This window comes from Scophthalmus maximus, chromosome 11 (genome assembly GCF_022379125.1).
Source record: "Scophthalmus maximus strain ysfricsl-2021 chromosome 11, ASM2237912v1, whole genome shotgun sequence".
NCBI classification, from domain to species: domain Eukaryota; kingdom Metazoa; phylum Chordata; class Actinopteri; order Pleuronectiformes; family Scophthalmidae; genus Scophthalmus; species Scophthalmus maximus.
Window position 1 is genome coordinate 14,351,039 of NC_061525.1, and position 14,080 is coordinate 14,365,118.

The 14,080-nt window shown below is 42.7% G+C and overlaps 1 protein-coding gene across 5 annotated transcripts in view; it reads left to right on the top strand.

The window, feature by feature from the left end:
- The first annotated feature begins 4,247 nt into the window (after window positions 1-4,247).
- grik4 (glutamate receptor, ionotropic, kainate 4) overlaps window positions 4,248-14,080 on the top strand; it is a 234,857-nt gene continuing 225,024 nt past the window's right edge. For 3 of the 5 annotated variants that reach the window (XM_035622331.2, XM_035622335.2, XM_035622336.2), the window contains exons 1-2: window positions 6,528-6,621; window positions 7,467-7,586. The gene's annotated coding sequence lies outside the window, so the exon portion shown is untranslated. Of the gene's footprint in view, window positions 4,705-6,526; window positions 6,622-7,466; window positions 7,587-14,080 lie in introns of those variants that run through there. The other 2 variants (XM_035622334.2, XM_035622333.2) reach the window with 2 other exon arrangements.

Below are 14,080 nucleotides of genomic sequence, written 5' to 3' on the forward strand. Positions count from 1 at the left end.
CCGCAGAGTTCACTCTCACTTGTGACTGAGAGACTGGCGGAGTCTGGTTAGCGCACGTTGGCTCGGATGCAACATATTCATGACATCGTCTATATTTATACGCAGGGTTTTAAGGCTTGATCTACAGTTCCAATGCAACTCGTGTGGGATGGCACTCAGTAGAGTATACACTGCACTGGGCCTCGGCAAATGCTTTGCAGCTGTCAATGTGCCAGCTCCACAAGACAAGTCAGATTTTTTAAGCCACAGTCAAGTTTTTTTTCTTCTTTTTTTCCCATGCCTCATTAATAACCTATTTCACATCAGAAGATGCACACTTCTGTGACCGTGCCTCAAATCAGATGCGCTCGTTCATATTCCGGGCACTCTTTAGGAGGCAACGCTGCTCAGAAAATCGGCCCCGTGCAGCAGAGAGCCCACTGCACTGCCCTGAGCTTCGGACGAATCACAAGTGCATTTATGTCTTCGGTGTTCGACTGTGTCAATAATGTAGGAACAGTTTCTTCTCACGTCTGCTGATGGTGTGTGTGTTTGTGTGTGTGTGTGTGTGCACGTGTGTGTGTTTCATCACAAACACACAGAGCTGTAGCAACTACATGGACAAAAGAAGATTTAAAAAAAAGGATCCACTACTTTAAACATTCACAAGTTGAGACGGCATCACTCTCCACTGTGGTACTTTCTATAAATGAAGTAGATGTGTGGCTGAACAACTCATCATATTTTATATATTTGTACTTTCATGTGTATAAAATATTTGAAGTGTTTGAATTTTTTACTGGATAAACAGTTAAACTCTAAACGAACCGTTCAACAGGAAAACACGAATTGTGACCTAACTGTTGTACTTTTTTACAACAGCATTTGAAACTCACCGTCTATAATGAACTATTTCTAATACTTTTAATATGTTTATGTGACACATACTACATATTTTTTTACAATAATTAATAGAAAAAATATTAAAGATAGGACACAATACAAATTCAGTATGACACAAAAGAAAACCGTCTGGTTCTCCTTCTGTTCTCAGCGTAGCTTGAAGGACTTCAGTCCCAAAGATGACGGACTGCCTCATGTGAGCTTTCATGGCTCTGAAAATGTAGTGAGACCAGACAGAGCCACACTGCTCAAAGTGATCAATAGAAATATAAAATTAGTTCTGACAGCGTGAGAATGTTCTGATTGAAATTTTGCTCAAAATATCATGGTTCTCAGCGTTTTTGATCAGACGAGCGGTTTTGAAATCAGTCAACAGTTATGAAGGATCACAAAGATCTGTGGGGGGTTTACTCAGGGGGACGTAGACAACCGTGTGTTAAAGAAAAACAGCCAGTGGACGTAATCTATTACTGAGGGAATACGAAATTGAAATTGTCATTAAAACTGTTTTCTAAAGAAATATTTTTTAAATCTTAAAGCACATTTTATTATGCTCCTAAAATATTGTTTGGATTCCTGTGTATTAATTTGATTCATGTCTTTGTATTGTTTTGATATTGTATAGGAGACATAATGTGACCACAAGGTTACTGACCAAAAAATACTATTGATCATAAAAACCTATAACGTGGAAAAAAAAATATGGGTTTAAGTCAGGGGCATGAGGGATCAGAGAAGCAGAATGGTTGTCTTTTTCCTTTTCCTCAGGAGGTTGTTTTTTAAAAACTTTTAATTAAATGTTTCCCATCCGAGATTTAATATTTTAGTTATTTTATTTGCTTCTTAAAATTGGTGAGGGTCCAAAAGACCAAAAAATGCTGGGGAGAGTTGGGTTATACCCTTTGGTTAAACTTTGTGATGGTCTGCCCGCCCGGATGGGTTTCCCCTGCTCCCAAGGACCCTCGCCTCCCTTGTGTTCTCCTTACGCCTTCGCAGTTTGTCTATGCATGCTGCTGCAGTACTCCTCACTGCATCTGTGAATAATATTTCCTTGTGCTTCACTTATTCATAAGTTGCACCGGCTCGTCATCGCCCTCCTTATATTCAATAGAGAAGCTTCATCCTTCAATCTGTTTTTTTTCTCCGCATTTGGATAAAGAAAAACAACAACAGCTGGTAAGTCGTGATTTGTCTGAAAGCTCACGAGAGTTCACGAGTTGTGGCCTGTCTGCTCACAGTTCAGAAATGGTCGTAGCAGTTCTTTTTTTGTGCTTGTTGTCGATGAATGGAAAAGTACATTTATTGTAGTTGAAGGTCTGCGGAAGGCTTTTCCGAGGATAATGTTGACGTACGCCACAGTCTCATCTTCTCCCTCTGTCATTACGTGACGTGCCCGCTAGCCGGTCGAATTAGCCGCGGCTTCCAGACGACGACGGCCGCGTAGGACGTCTCCGTTGCCCGTGGCAGCGGCGTCCTCTCGACTCTACCACTCGAACGGCGAGCACACTGTGTATTCAACTTCACGTGTCGCAACCACGCGCTCACGAGTTCCAGTCGAAGGTGACGCGCCTCCTTGACACTGAGTGACAGCATGTCGTTCACAAATCCACCGGCTACGGTTACGTTTTGTGACAGCCGGGGACAAGCTCCTCATATGCAAGATAATAATAGTGATTCACCCAATAAGTTCAGGGAATAGCAAATAGCCAGATACATATTCGGCAACGCTTCATGTTGGTCCCGGGGGGGCTTATGAAAAATGTATATCAACTCTGGGCCTGCATTACCAGACACAAATATTCCATTACATCTCCATTCTGGCCACATACAATGAAATGTGGATGATGGGTATCACTTCATTGAGTCCCACTTGAGGTATGCTGATTTCATTTTTTATCAATAATGGATCATAAATTACTCAGCACAGACGGTATGGTAGGGAAATTGCATTAGTGATAACGCACTTCAGGACACGGCGAATCTGCCACGGTGTTTGTGCACATTACGGCGTAATTCATTCATTCGCTGTTACTCCTGAGGGTATATCTAAGCGACGCCCGCGGAAAACCTCCTACTCTGAGTGGCTGCGTGCGGACGGGATGCTCCTCAGTGTGTCTCTCTGCTGTTAAGACACATCTGGCATGATTGGTGGGTGTGTTGGGGGTGGAGATGCGGGCTCGAGGGGGAACATGTCAAGACATTATCCCCCGAGGTCCCTTCACAGCGCTCATTAGCAGGTACATCAACCTGTACCTTTGACTGCAGTGTTGTGCTGTTTAAACAGACATTCACGTCCACTGCCTCTGAGTCTGTGACTCATCCGTGTGTGTCACAGATCTGGACACCCCTCTTCAGATGCACCTCGCCGATTCCTCCACTGCATGATGAACTGGTGACCACCCTGGAGTCTCAACGGGTGCAGGAAATACAGGAACTAACAACCAGTCAAAGGGCGAGACGGAGCAGCACGATGACCTTCTTGTTCCCCCATTAAATCCCCACAGATCTTAGACAGAAGTAGAAGTGCAAGAGGGCTGTTTGTTGACTGGCGATAAGGTCAGTGGGAACTCTTCTCCGGAGGTTACAGTGTGCACGTTGCACCGCGCTCAGGCGGGGAGAGCATCGTGCTGCTGCTGCATGTGCCCTCCATGTTGCTGCTGCATCCCCAGCGGTCGGATTGGTTTAAACATCTCAACCTGGCCTGCACTTGACAGTGAATGCATCAGCCAGTTGCACCAGCGATGTGCTTATGCAAAGACATAGAGTCCAATGTGACGTTTCACACATGTCAGTGCCTTTTTGATGAAGGCCACGAGGTCCTATCCATCTACTGTATCTCCAAGCACCACTGCGCCTTCCACCATGCAGCGTCATTTTTCATAAACAGCTCTAAATGTCGTCAGTTTACTTTCCTCCTGCAAATGCACGCAAGGGTCCCGAGCATCTTCCCTTTTCACACCAGGTCAGCCACGGTGCGAAGAAGCCACCGGAAAAAATAAAAAATAAATAAATGAATTCACTCTGACTGTTGAGTCAGTGTGTGTGTGTGTGTGTGTGTGTGTGTGTGTGTGTGCGCGCAACAGAAGAGGACGAGACTTCGCCTGCACCTCAGTCTGCTCCGCATCTTCCCACCGGACCGCAGTGGAGACAGCGCGCGCAGACTGGACGGGACTGTACACACACACACACACACACACACACACGAGGTGTGAAGGAGGTTCTGGACAGACTGTGGTTTGGAGGAGCACAGCACGCAGCGAATTCACTGCCTCTCTCTCTCTCTCTCTCTCTCTCTCTCTCTCTCCCCCCCCGCCACTGCGCTCTTCCCCTCACTGGTAAGTGGGATGCAGGATACGCAGCATCACCGGTGTCGTTAGAATCAGCCTCACTGACAGACCTTCCAGTCAGTCCGGTGGGCCGATCAGATTCTAGGGCTATTGCGAGAGAAGATTAATACGAAAGACAAAACTCTCTGCCCGGTGCGAAAGGGACTCCTGAGGAGGGAGTTTCTCTTTCCAACAATTTGGGATGTGGATGTTTTTTTCTGTTTCCCGGGCGTGCTGATGCCCCGTGAAGCAGGGATGCGACCGGAGTGCCGTTGATCCCGCCGGTTTACGCAGTGTATCTGCCCGTCCGTCTGACCCGGGAGTGTCCGGTGGTGGAGGCGAGGCGCGAACCAAGACCCAGAGAACTACACGTTACATTTACCATTACGCATTTCCGGCAAGTCGACTTATCCACATCTGGACACTTGTGCCAAACTAAGAGAGAATTCATTTTGGTACCGGCACAAGAAGCAGCACAGGGAAAAAAACAAAACAGGTAAGGCAATTGTATTCTTTTCAAAGTCAAAACCGTGCAGTGGATTAAACGAGCGTGCGTAAAAGGCTTTAACGACCAGACGAGCTGCTCCCACGACCTCCTTTGCAACACTACTGTTTCTTTGCGTAAGCAGAAGTTAAGACGATGGACACCTGCGTGAAATGATGTTTTAACCTGTCTGCATCTCCATCCAAACATCAAGAAGTCGGGGGGGGGGGGGTTGGGCACATCTGCGGTGGTAAACTCTCGCCGGAGCCTAATTGTTGCACGCTGGTCTGGAGGGGGACACTGGCCCTTGTGCAGTAACACGACTCCGGGCCCCAGTGAGGGCGCACAGATCGGCGATTGATAAAGAGGCAGAGGCCGAGGAGGTTCCAGTCGTGACGGACGACAGGGGGGCACACGGAGATAAAGTGTTCACTTCAAGGGCAGTGATACAGATCAGGCGTAACTTCATTATGGTGGTGATCGATCGCCGTCGTGGATTCAGTGTTGATGTAAAACTCCCCGCAGATCCTGCAGTTTGGACTTTCACCGGTTAGATTTCCCATATTTAAGGGGAATACAGAAGGGATGCTCTAATGATTGGAGACCTGCGAGTGAGAGAGTGGTTGGTGGAAACACGTGAGCACATTTCTGGCGCCACCTTGTGGTTCAATCTGGTACCTGCCTTGGCTCCGGTCGCGGCATCCACAGGTTTTTTTGGGGGGGGCTGTTGTTGTTTATGGCGTGATGCGCCAAACCTCACATAATGAGTGTGATGTGCAGTGGTATTGTGTGCTAGGATGCTGGCCCGAGGCAGGGAATTTTCACAACGACAAATAAAAACAGCAGCTTGTGCTTCTAGAATGCACCTGCACACAAATGAACATCTGAAACCGACCACAGATTAATACCAAATAAGACTGAAAGAGGAGTTCCTTGTGTTCCATAGATGAGTGTCTTGTTTATATGTGAATTTGGTTTCCTCTGCACCCCTGGTTATTGTTTTTATTATCCACCATGGAATGGCGGAGGATTTTCTTTATCTCTTGTAAAAAAAAAAAACTGCTTATACTTTATTTCCCGTTTTTTCCTCAGCACACCAGCAACTGAGAAGTTTACTGGCAGCTGCATGACCACCTGTCAGGGTTTCACAGGTGCCAGCCAAAGCTCACATATTATCTGCAAGCTCAAGTGCTGTGTGTTGATCCCAAAATGAATAAATGCTGCATTCATAAACACAAACTGCTTGGCCGGCTCCGTCTTGTTATTAGGCAAATATTCCCTTCACAGAATCAATTTCATGTTCATAAGTTTATCCGCAGCGTGGCAGTTCAAGTTCACGCAGTATATGATGCCAAGCGCCACAGCTGATGCCTCAGAGGGACACTTGAAGTTTGTCAGCTCACTAATGGGGAATGGTGATAATGTTTAATTATGATGATTAATATAATGATTAATTATTGGGATAATGGCATCAAGAATAATTTACACTCATTAGACCATTGTTGACACTAACTACATGTTTGTGCTGCCAGTTATGCAAAGCTATTGAAACTGCTTTTGTGAGATAACAACTACCCAAAGTCCATCCACTGATGAGGTTGAAAACTACTGAAAATTATAGCAAACTGACCTTAGGTTAATTTAGACTGATCAAACTACTACAACAGAGATGCAGAATGAATCTTTACTCTGAACATGTGAGAGTCCAGTTTTCATTTACTGCCAATAATAAAGAATCACCTATTTTAGGCCAGTGTGTTTTTTTAGTGTGATTGTTGTTTTTCCGAGGGCCAGTGAACACATCATAAAAGTACGTTTTTTTTCCCCCGTTACCCTGAGTTCAGGTGAAAAACGTCAAAAGCCAACCGACATTAAAACTCGAAGCAGGAGGTGAAAACAACGGATGAAAGCCGGTCAAGTTGAATTTAGGTAAGCTGTGCTACCTTTAACCAAGTTTCCTGACGGTGGTGAAGAATAATCCATTGGATTGACTTAGTTTGTGGATTAATGTCTGTACCTGTCTGTGGTGCCGGTTTGTTTGTTTGTTTATGTGTTGCTAGTTCACTTGTCCCCTCGAAGCTCGAAGGTTCCGCTTCCGGTCCACCGTTTATTTAGTAGCCTCGAACAGTCGCTCTGTTTTATACATTGATGAATAAATCAACCAAAACCATATAAAACAAAAGAAAAAATCATTGGAAAACAACATGTTATTGTTTGGCAATGTCGCCAGCCGGTTAGTTTAGCTAACTTAGCCACGATCTAGTCGGAGATAACATTACTTTGAAACAATTGTCACGCTAGCTTTGTTTTTCAGAGGTTAGCAACAAAAGAGGGAAACAGAAAAACATTTTAGCTAGCTTAATTAAGTGAATAAACTACATTATTATCAATCAAATTGATGTATAATGCAACAAGCCGCTTCATGTTCATGCATTACATCATACATTACATGTTTTCATGCATATACATTATTCTAAGTGACATGTTTTCTAATATAATAATTCTAAAATGTAGTTCTGTAGTTCTGCTGCCAAAAGGCATTTTATCAATGAGGTTAAAACGTTGACATTAAAAATAACACCATGTACAACACCATGCTTTCTATCAAAAGCCCTTTGATGCAAACGTAAGATTTGTAATTTGAGCTGTGAAATTGACTTTCTGCAGACAGGTGGTGCCTTCAGTTATCTTGACATGCGTTCCCCTTGATGTTACTTTTAAACAAATCATTCACCCATGACGGATTTTTGAAAAAGTTTAATTGGCTTTTGCAGTAAAAGAGAGCAAGGAAGGAGCATCGGTTCAGGCCAGCTTGACCCACCTTGGCATCAAGACGCCACAGATGGGGATCGTCCAAGTTCCAGACCAGCAGTGTTGACAGGAGTGGTCCACGGGTAAAGTCTGATGACGTTCATGCCATGGGGATTCCACTTTTGGATGATCATAAAAATATCAGGTTTCTATTTTTAGTGGCACTAGTACTAAAGCTTTATGGCTTTGTTCTTGCGCTGCACTCGGTGCACGGGCAAATTCTGGTAGATCACCCGATTTCACTCGGTGAAAATTCTATTTCTGTGTCCTCCTGCGCTTGTTTGTGAATTTCATGGCTGAGTTTCATGGCTGAGTTTCTGAGATGTGCGGAGGTCCGCTACTGGCTTCACTCGCCGGCTGCTGTTTAGTTGCGTGCGTGCTCCTCAGTTCAGTCGTTCACAACGCGCTTCGTTATGAAACGGTTCCACTGTTTTAACCGAGCTTAATGGGGCAGTGACAGCTGGGGTACCTGGAGCAGTGGTTGGCAGTTAGCTTCAACAAAGGGCCAGTTTTTCAGCACATTTGGTGCCAATGCTGTTTTATTGTTGCAGCAGGGATAAAGACCTTAATTTTGTTATTTGTTTGAATATTATCATTTGTAAGTATTCAGCTTGTGTAGCCTCTGTAATGCAAATACAAAGGTTAGATTTTGCCCACAGGCTGCAATGTGCCAACTTTTAGACAAGAGTACCTACATGACTGGAACTTGATCAAGTTTTATAAACTCTACGCTTTATTACTTTATGCTGCTATATGTCATACTCAGTATCGACCGCAAATACTGACATTTTAAATTGACTCTGGAAATCTCTAATTTAAGATTTATCATAATGGTATTTCAAGTGCGATCTACATATACTGTTTATTAAATTTTACATGATTACTAGCAAAACAATAGAGCCACTTAAAAGGAAAGGCGCACACCTAATTTACAAGAACCTGCTATTTATTCCGGGGTTCATTGTTATGTTACAGAGAAACACATCCAGATGTCTGGGCAATTGTTCATTTCTGTGAGACATTGCAATATATCGGAGGGGTGAAAGGTCAGAAAGATGGAACAAATTTGCCATTGGTTGAGAGGTATTTAAGTCTCATAGCAATTTATTTGTCAGTGTGTGTTGTCTCTTTGTGTGTTTCCATCTCTCCAGCATTTCACACCCTGGTCAGTCGGAGTCAGTATGACAATATGTACAGTGATCGAATTCCATGACACTGCTGTCCTTAGTAGGCACATTTAACTGCCTGATTCAGTAAGCAATGCAAATTTTCTAATTCAGTGAAACATCCCTTTTAAACCTGACTTTGTTAAATATATTTCAATTGCACAAAACTATGAAATCATTTCAATCAGGTACACTGATCTAATTACGGCACTTTGGCAAAGTTAGTTTGATGCATGCTGAACAAGCTTTGACAAGTGTGAGCTCCATAAAACATAAGCATATGTTAAAGAAAATGAGCTAACAGTACGTGGCTTGTGCATACAGATTACCCAAAAATAAGAAGACAAGGTCAGTAGCTTGAGCTGTTCTGTAGTAAGTCTCGGCCTCAGAATACAGATTTTTGTTCCCCGTGTTTGATCCTGGGTTTCTCTGCAAACCAAATCAACTCGGTATATGTTCAATTATTTTGTATTACCGTAACAGCACTGGTTTCATTTTAGCATGTAAATGAAGTGGAAGTTTGCTTTGCATTTTATTTTTCGTTGACAGGATTACCAAACGTAAGCTCGATATTATTTTCTTTCATTACAGGCGTTTTTCATGGTGACATATGATACCATACCGTTCTCAGGGTTTGTGTGACATTGCTTTCTCAGGTCTTGGCTGATTGTGTTGAAGGTTAATTATCATCACCTCCTCTTCGCCTCACAGTGAGGGACAGGGTGACGGTCACTTGTCCTTAACAAAGTCTCTTTTCCCGAGAGCAGGGGAGAGCAGTGCTGTCACGCTCTGCATCCGTCCTTCTTCATTTAGCCAGCCGTCACTGCAGCATTCTGACACACGTGATTGAATTCAGCAGGCGAACGCTTTTGCATATGGCCTCCATATTTTACATATGTAGCATATTTATTGTGCTAATATAGCCAGAGGAGATCATTGCTCAAGCTCATGATAAACATAGCATCCTCATGGCGCTCAGGTATATCCATTTTCCCCTTGCGTGATTTCCACTCACATTACTGGAGATTTTTCAAGGTTGAGTGTCGAGGGCAAATCCTTGGAGGGCTGCAGTAAAGTTTTGGCTGTTTTAGCTTCAGATGTTTACTGAGGCGGGGGAAAAATCACTCAAGTTACAATTTTTTTAACCTATTGGTACTTAATCTTTCTATTTTCCCCCTATTTTCTCACCCATCCTTCCCCTTTAATGACTTCATCCCAGACTGAATTGCCATTTCGTTTCACCTGATCATTCAGTCAGACATTGCAGCGATTCTGAGGTCTGGAACCAGATTAACTTTGTCCTGCAATACATATTTCAAGTATAATTTTTTTTCTGCAATACTCTTTATGTTATGAAGCCTTGTTTTGTTTTTTGTCTGTGTTTCATGAGGGCAGCCCAGTGTTGTAGTGGTCAGCCCTGTCGCCTCATAGTAAGAAGGTTCTGGGTTCAGGTTCTCCCTGATTCTGTGTGGGTTCTCTCCGGGTACTCCAGCTCCCTCCCACCCAAGACATGCAGTTAGGGGATAGGTGGGTGGAGAATTTAAATTGACCATGGGTGTGAATGTATGGTGATTGGTTGTTTGTCTCTGTATGTTGGCCCTGCGATATGCTGGAGACCTGTCCAGGGTGCACCCCGCCTCTCGCCAAATATCAGCTGTGATTGACTACAGCCCCCCACGAATCTTAATAGATGGATGGATGTGTCGACTCAATAAGTAAATCTTGCGTCCAAAGCTGACCTGAATGTTCAGTTCCATAGTTGATGTAGATTTCTCTGTTATTCCAGAAGCCTTTCAAACTTTGTTTAAAGGCTTACATTACTTTGTAACAGATATATGTTGTAGCTTGCCCACCTGTGGTTCAAGACCGTTGCCAGAAACGTTAGCACTGGCATTAGGTCTGCACAACAAGCTTTCCAACCTTGTTACTTGTTTTTAAATCCAACTTCAGACCTTCAAATTTGCTTTCCACTGTGGAACATATTGTTAGAGATGTTATTTCTCTCCGCCTCTGGTATTTTGTGTGCACAATATTTTGACTGAGATGAATGAGTCGGTATTACTTCGTCACTCAAGCTCACATAGGTCAGCATCAAAATATTTACCACAAAACAAAATATAAAAAGTAGAAATTCGTTCAAGTTCACGCTGACTGATTCACTTTCAGTCAAACTGATTCACATTCAGTCAAAAGTAAATCAACTTTGCTGGAGCAGTAACAATGGTAGCTGTGTATGTTTTTCGGAATAAAGCACTGAGAAAAATATTGCTGCCAAGATTCTGTAGAAAAGTCCAATTCGTAGGTAATTTTATAGGGATGAAAGTTAGGTCATACTGGGTTAAGTTTCTGCAAGCATGGGCTGCAGTATTTTGCTGTATTCAGTGGACTTTCAAACTGACGAAGCGGGACAGGGCGATGGAGCTTTCAATTATCTGTCTCTCAACATGTGGTCAACTGCTGTGTAGGGAAATTTTATCGTGAAACAAATTACCATGGTAGATGACATAAAAAGTTGATTTCACATCCATGACCCCTTTTTTATTGTTATTATTATTCCTAAATGGTGTTGCATAGGACTGCTTGGACATCGAAATAATACCGATTGTGTTGGTTTCTGTGCTGCTGGTAATGATGTCGTCCCCACTTCTTTTACCTGTCGTTGGATAAGGCTTCTATGTACACATTTTCCAAAAATTAAAAAAAAACTCAGTGGGCACTTCTTGGTACACCTTCAAATGTTACACAATACAACGCAACACAGTTGTGTTCAACGTTTACTAAAACAATACTGTTCTGTTTGGATTGACACGGTCAGGTACTTTAAAGGTGGTTTGGGCAATATTCTGTTTAAAACTTTCAAAATATTTGCTAAAATTATCAACAGAATGAGAAGAAATAACAGTTTTGATGTGGTTTTAAAGACTTCCATGTATTGTGTTGCTTTGTCCCTCAAGAGGTGAGAGTGAGTCATTGTAGCTTCCAGTCTCCCGTCATTCCGAAAAGAAGTAGCCGTGTTCGGCTGCAAAGATAAGTGATGTTTGAAATAGAAGGTGAGATATGTAGCAGAATTATGTGATTGTATAAGAGGCCCTTGAAGCAAACAACATTTTAAGCACACATTTATTAAAAAAGTTCAGAGTGAATAGTCATCAATAATTAGCCAGTCTGTCTGTTGGTCTGTTTGTCTGCATCCATCCAACAGAAAGATCTGTAGAATTGCAGACCTGAGAGTAAATAAACCCAACAAGTTCACTCGCAAGAGGAAAAAGTTAAAGAAGTGCAAAGCGTTTTCTGCTTCTATGTTGAGTACGTGCCAGGCTGAGCAAACATGATATTACATCTGCAAGGGCCATTTGCAATGTGCTGACAGGAAAAGTGAAGTGAGATTCATGGTCTCATTGCATTCTTGATCAATTGATGGATTGGACGTGGGAGCACAAGTCCCCAAAGTTGTGAAGGTTAACCAGCTACTGCACATCCATCCTTTAGCCTCTGAAGCATGTACACAGGAACTAGTGACAATGAAGGCAAAAAAACATGTCATTTACCCAGATGCTGTTGTACTTTAGGGGGAATTTGACAACGTAAGAGTGCACAGATGACAAATCCTTTTTCAGATACACTTTGGCAGTGTTCAAAACGTTACAGAAGGAAAAAGGGTGACTACAGGGGTTCTAAAATCACAGATCACTGGAGATAAGAGGTGAACAGCCTGCACAGTTGTGGATTTCGCGGAGGTTGTCACATAACATCGGCCCAGCAGCAAGCGCAGCACAGAGCAGTACCAGGTCATGGCCTGGTCGCCGAGAATCACTGACCTCCGATATGTATGTGATTCCTCTAAGGCTTATTCCTTTCCTCATTTTTCTTATGACAGTGCGTCTGTGTATGTGTGTACAGTGTGCCTTTGGGAGCGGTTCATTTGACTGTCTTAAGATGATCCATACCCACTGCACTACACACCAACTGTTTAGACAGTGATAAACGAGAAGGAGAATATGTGCATGGCAGGCTGCCATTGATAGAGCACCTGCTGGGATTCTGACCTGCCTGTGGTCAAGAGAAAAAGAAAAAACCTAGATGGACACACCAGATATATGAACAGCCAAGAGGTGCCACAGAATCTCAGTCTCTGTTGGTATGAAGATACTTATAGGTATAATATGTAAGTAGCAAGCTGACTTAACTTCATTGTAGTGACATTAGTTGTTAAAAGTCAAAATTTAAGATGCAGAAGAGAAGTCATCAAGTTTGAAGAGCCAAGATTTTAATTGGGATGTAGGTCTCAGTATCTTCAGAAGTTATATTTTGACCAGTGACTTAATTAATCAACTGTTGGCAGGACATTCAGACAGTTGTAGCTGTAGCTGCATCTAAAAATGTCATTTTCATCAGTTTGCCAAACTACAGATTGAAAAACTCGGCTGTCTGCTTAATGTGCTCTCTGCATGTCTGTCAGCATGAGTTATGCTGAATCAAACATTATTTTGACAAGAGAGAAGCACCACAGAGTGCACTATTAAATCAATATTTTATTAAACGTCCACTCAGTTGTTCAACCTTTCTATAGAAAACTCCCCAACTTTGTCATAGAAAGGGGACCAACAATATGAACTTGGAGCTTATATAGAAAATAATTGTATTATATGTACACACACACACACACACACACACACACACACACACACACACACACACACACACACACACACACACACACACAAAGTATATATTAGTGAGTGCATTAAGGTACAATATAAAGTATGTTTATTAATAAACAGACATATTTTTAATGAAGGACAAGAACCTAAGTTTTCATGCAGTGTCTCCTCAGTAACAGTGCATGAAAGCCCCCCCATTTACCACCTAGTGACATGCAATGTGCAAATTAGAGGGCATGTTGATGTTCTCTTGGAACGTAAATGAAAACTTCTGAAATTTGAAACAGACAATTGGAAGCCATTAATTCACGCAGTTTTGCAAAGCCCGTCAGGTGACTGCGAGTCAGGGTGGATTTTAAAGATGGCCTATTCAATGGACTCTGAAATGGCCTGAGTCTCAGTCTCACACATAAGCAAGGGAGAGATGACATAGATAAATGGTCTCCTTGCTGTAGCCTCACCTTCATTATTATGCTACAAGGGAGGTTAGATTTCCCCCACTGCAAATCAATAGCACATTAAAGTTATAAACTAATAATGGATAAGCAAATGGACTGGACAGAGCTTGCTCATTTTTGTCTGGTAATCATCCATGATTAACCTAATTTCACAGATGGTTTGAAGTGCTAGCAGTTTGTTTTTAAGGTGAATACAGTGCAGTATCATTTGCTTGATGGAGCTCTGGTCTTTTTCTTTGTGGTCATGACACGGCCTCTTGAAAAATCTGTGTTTTGACCACTCTTTGTAATG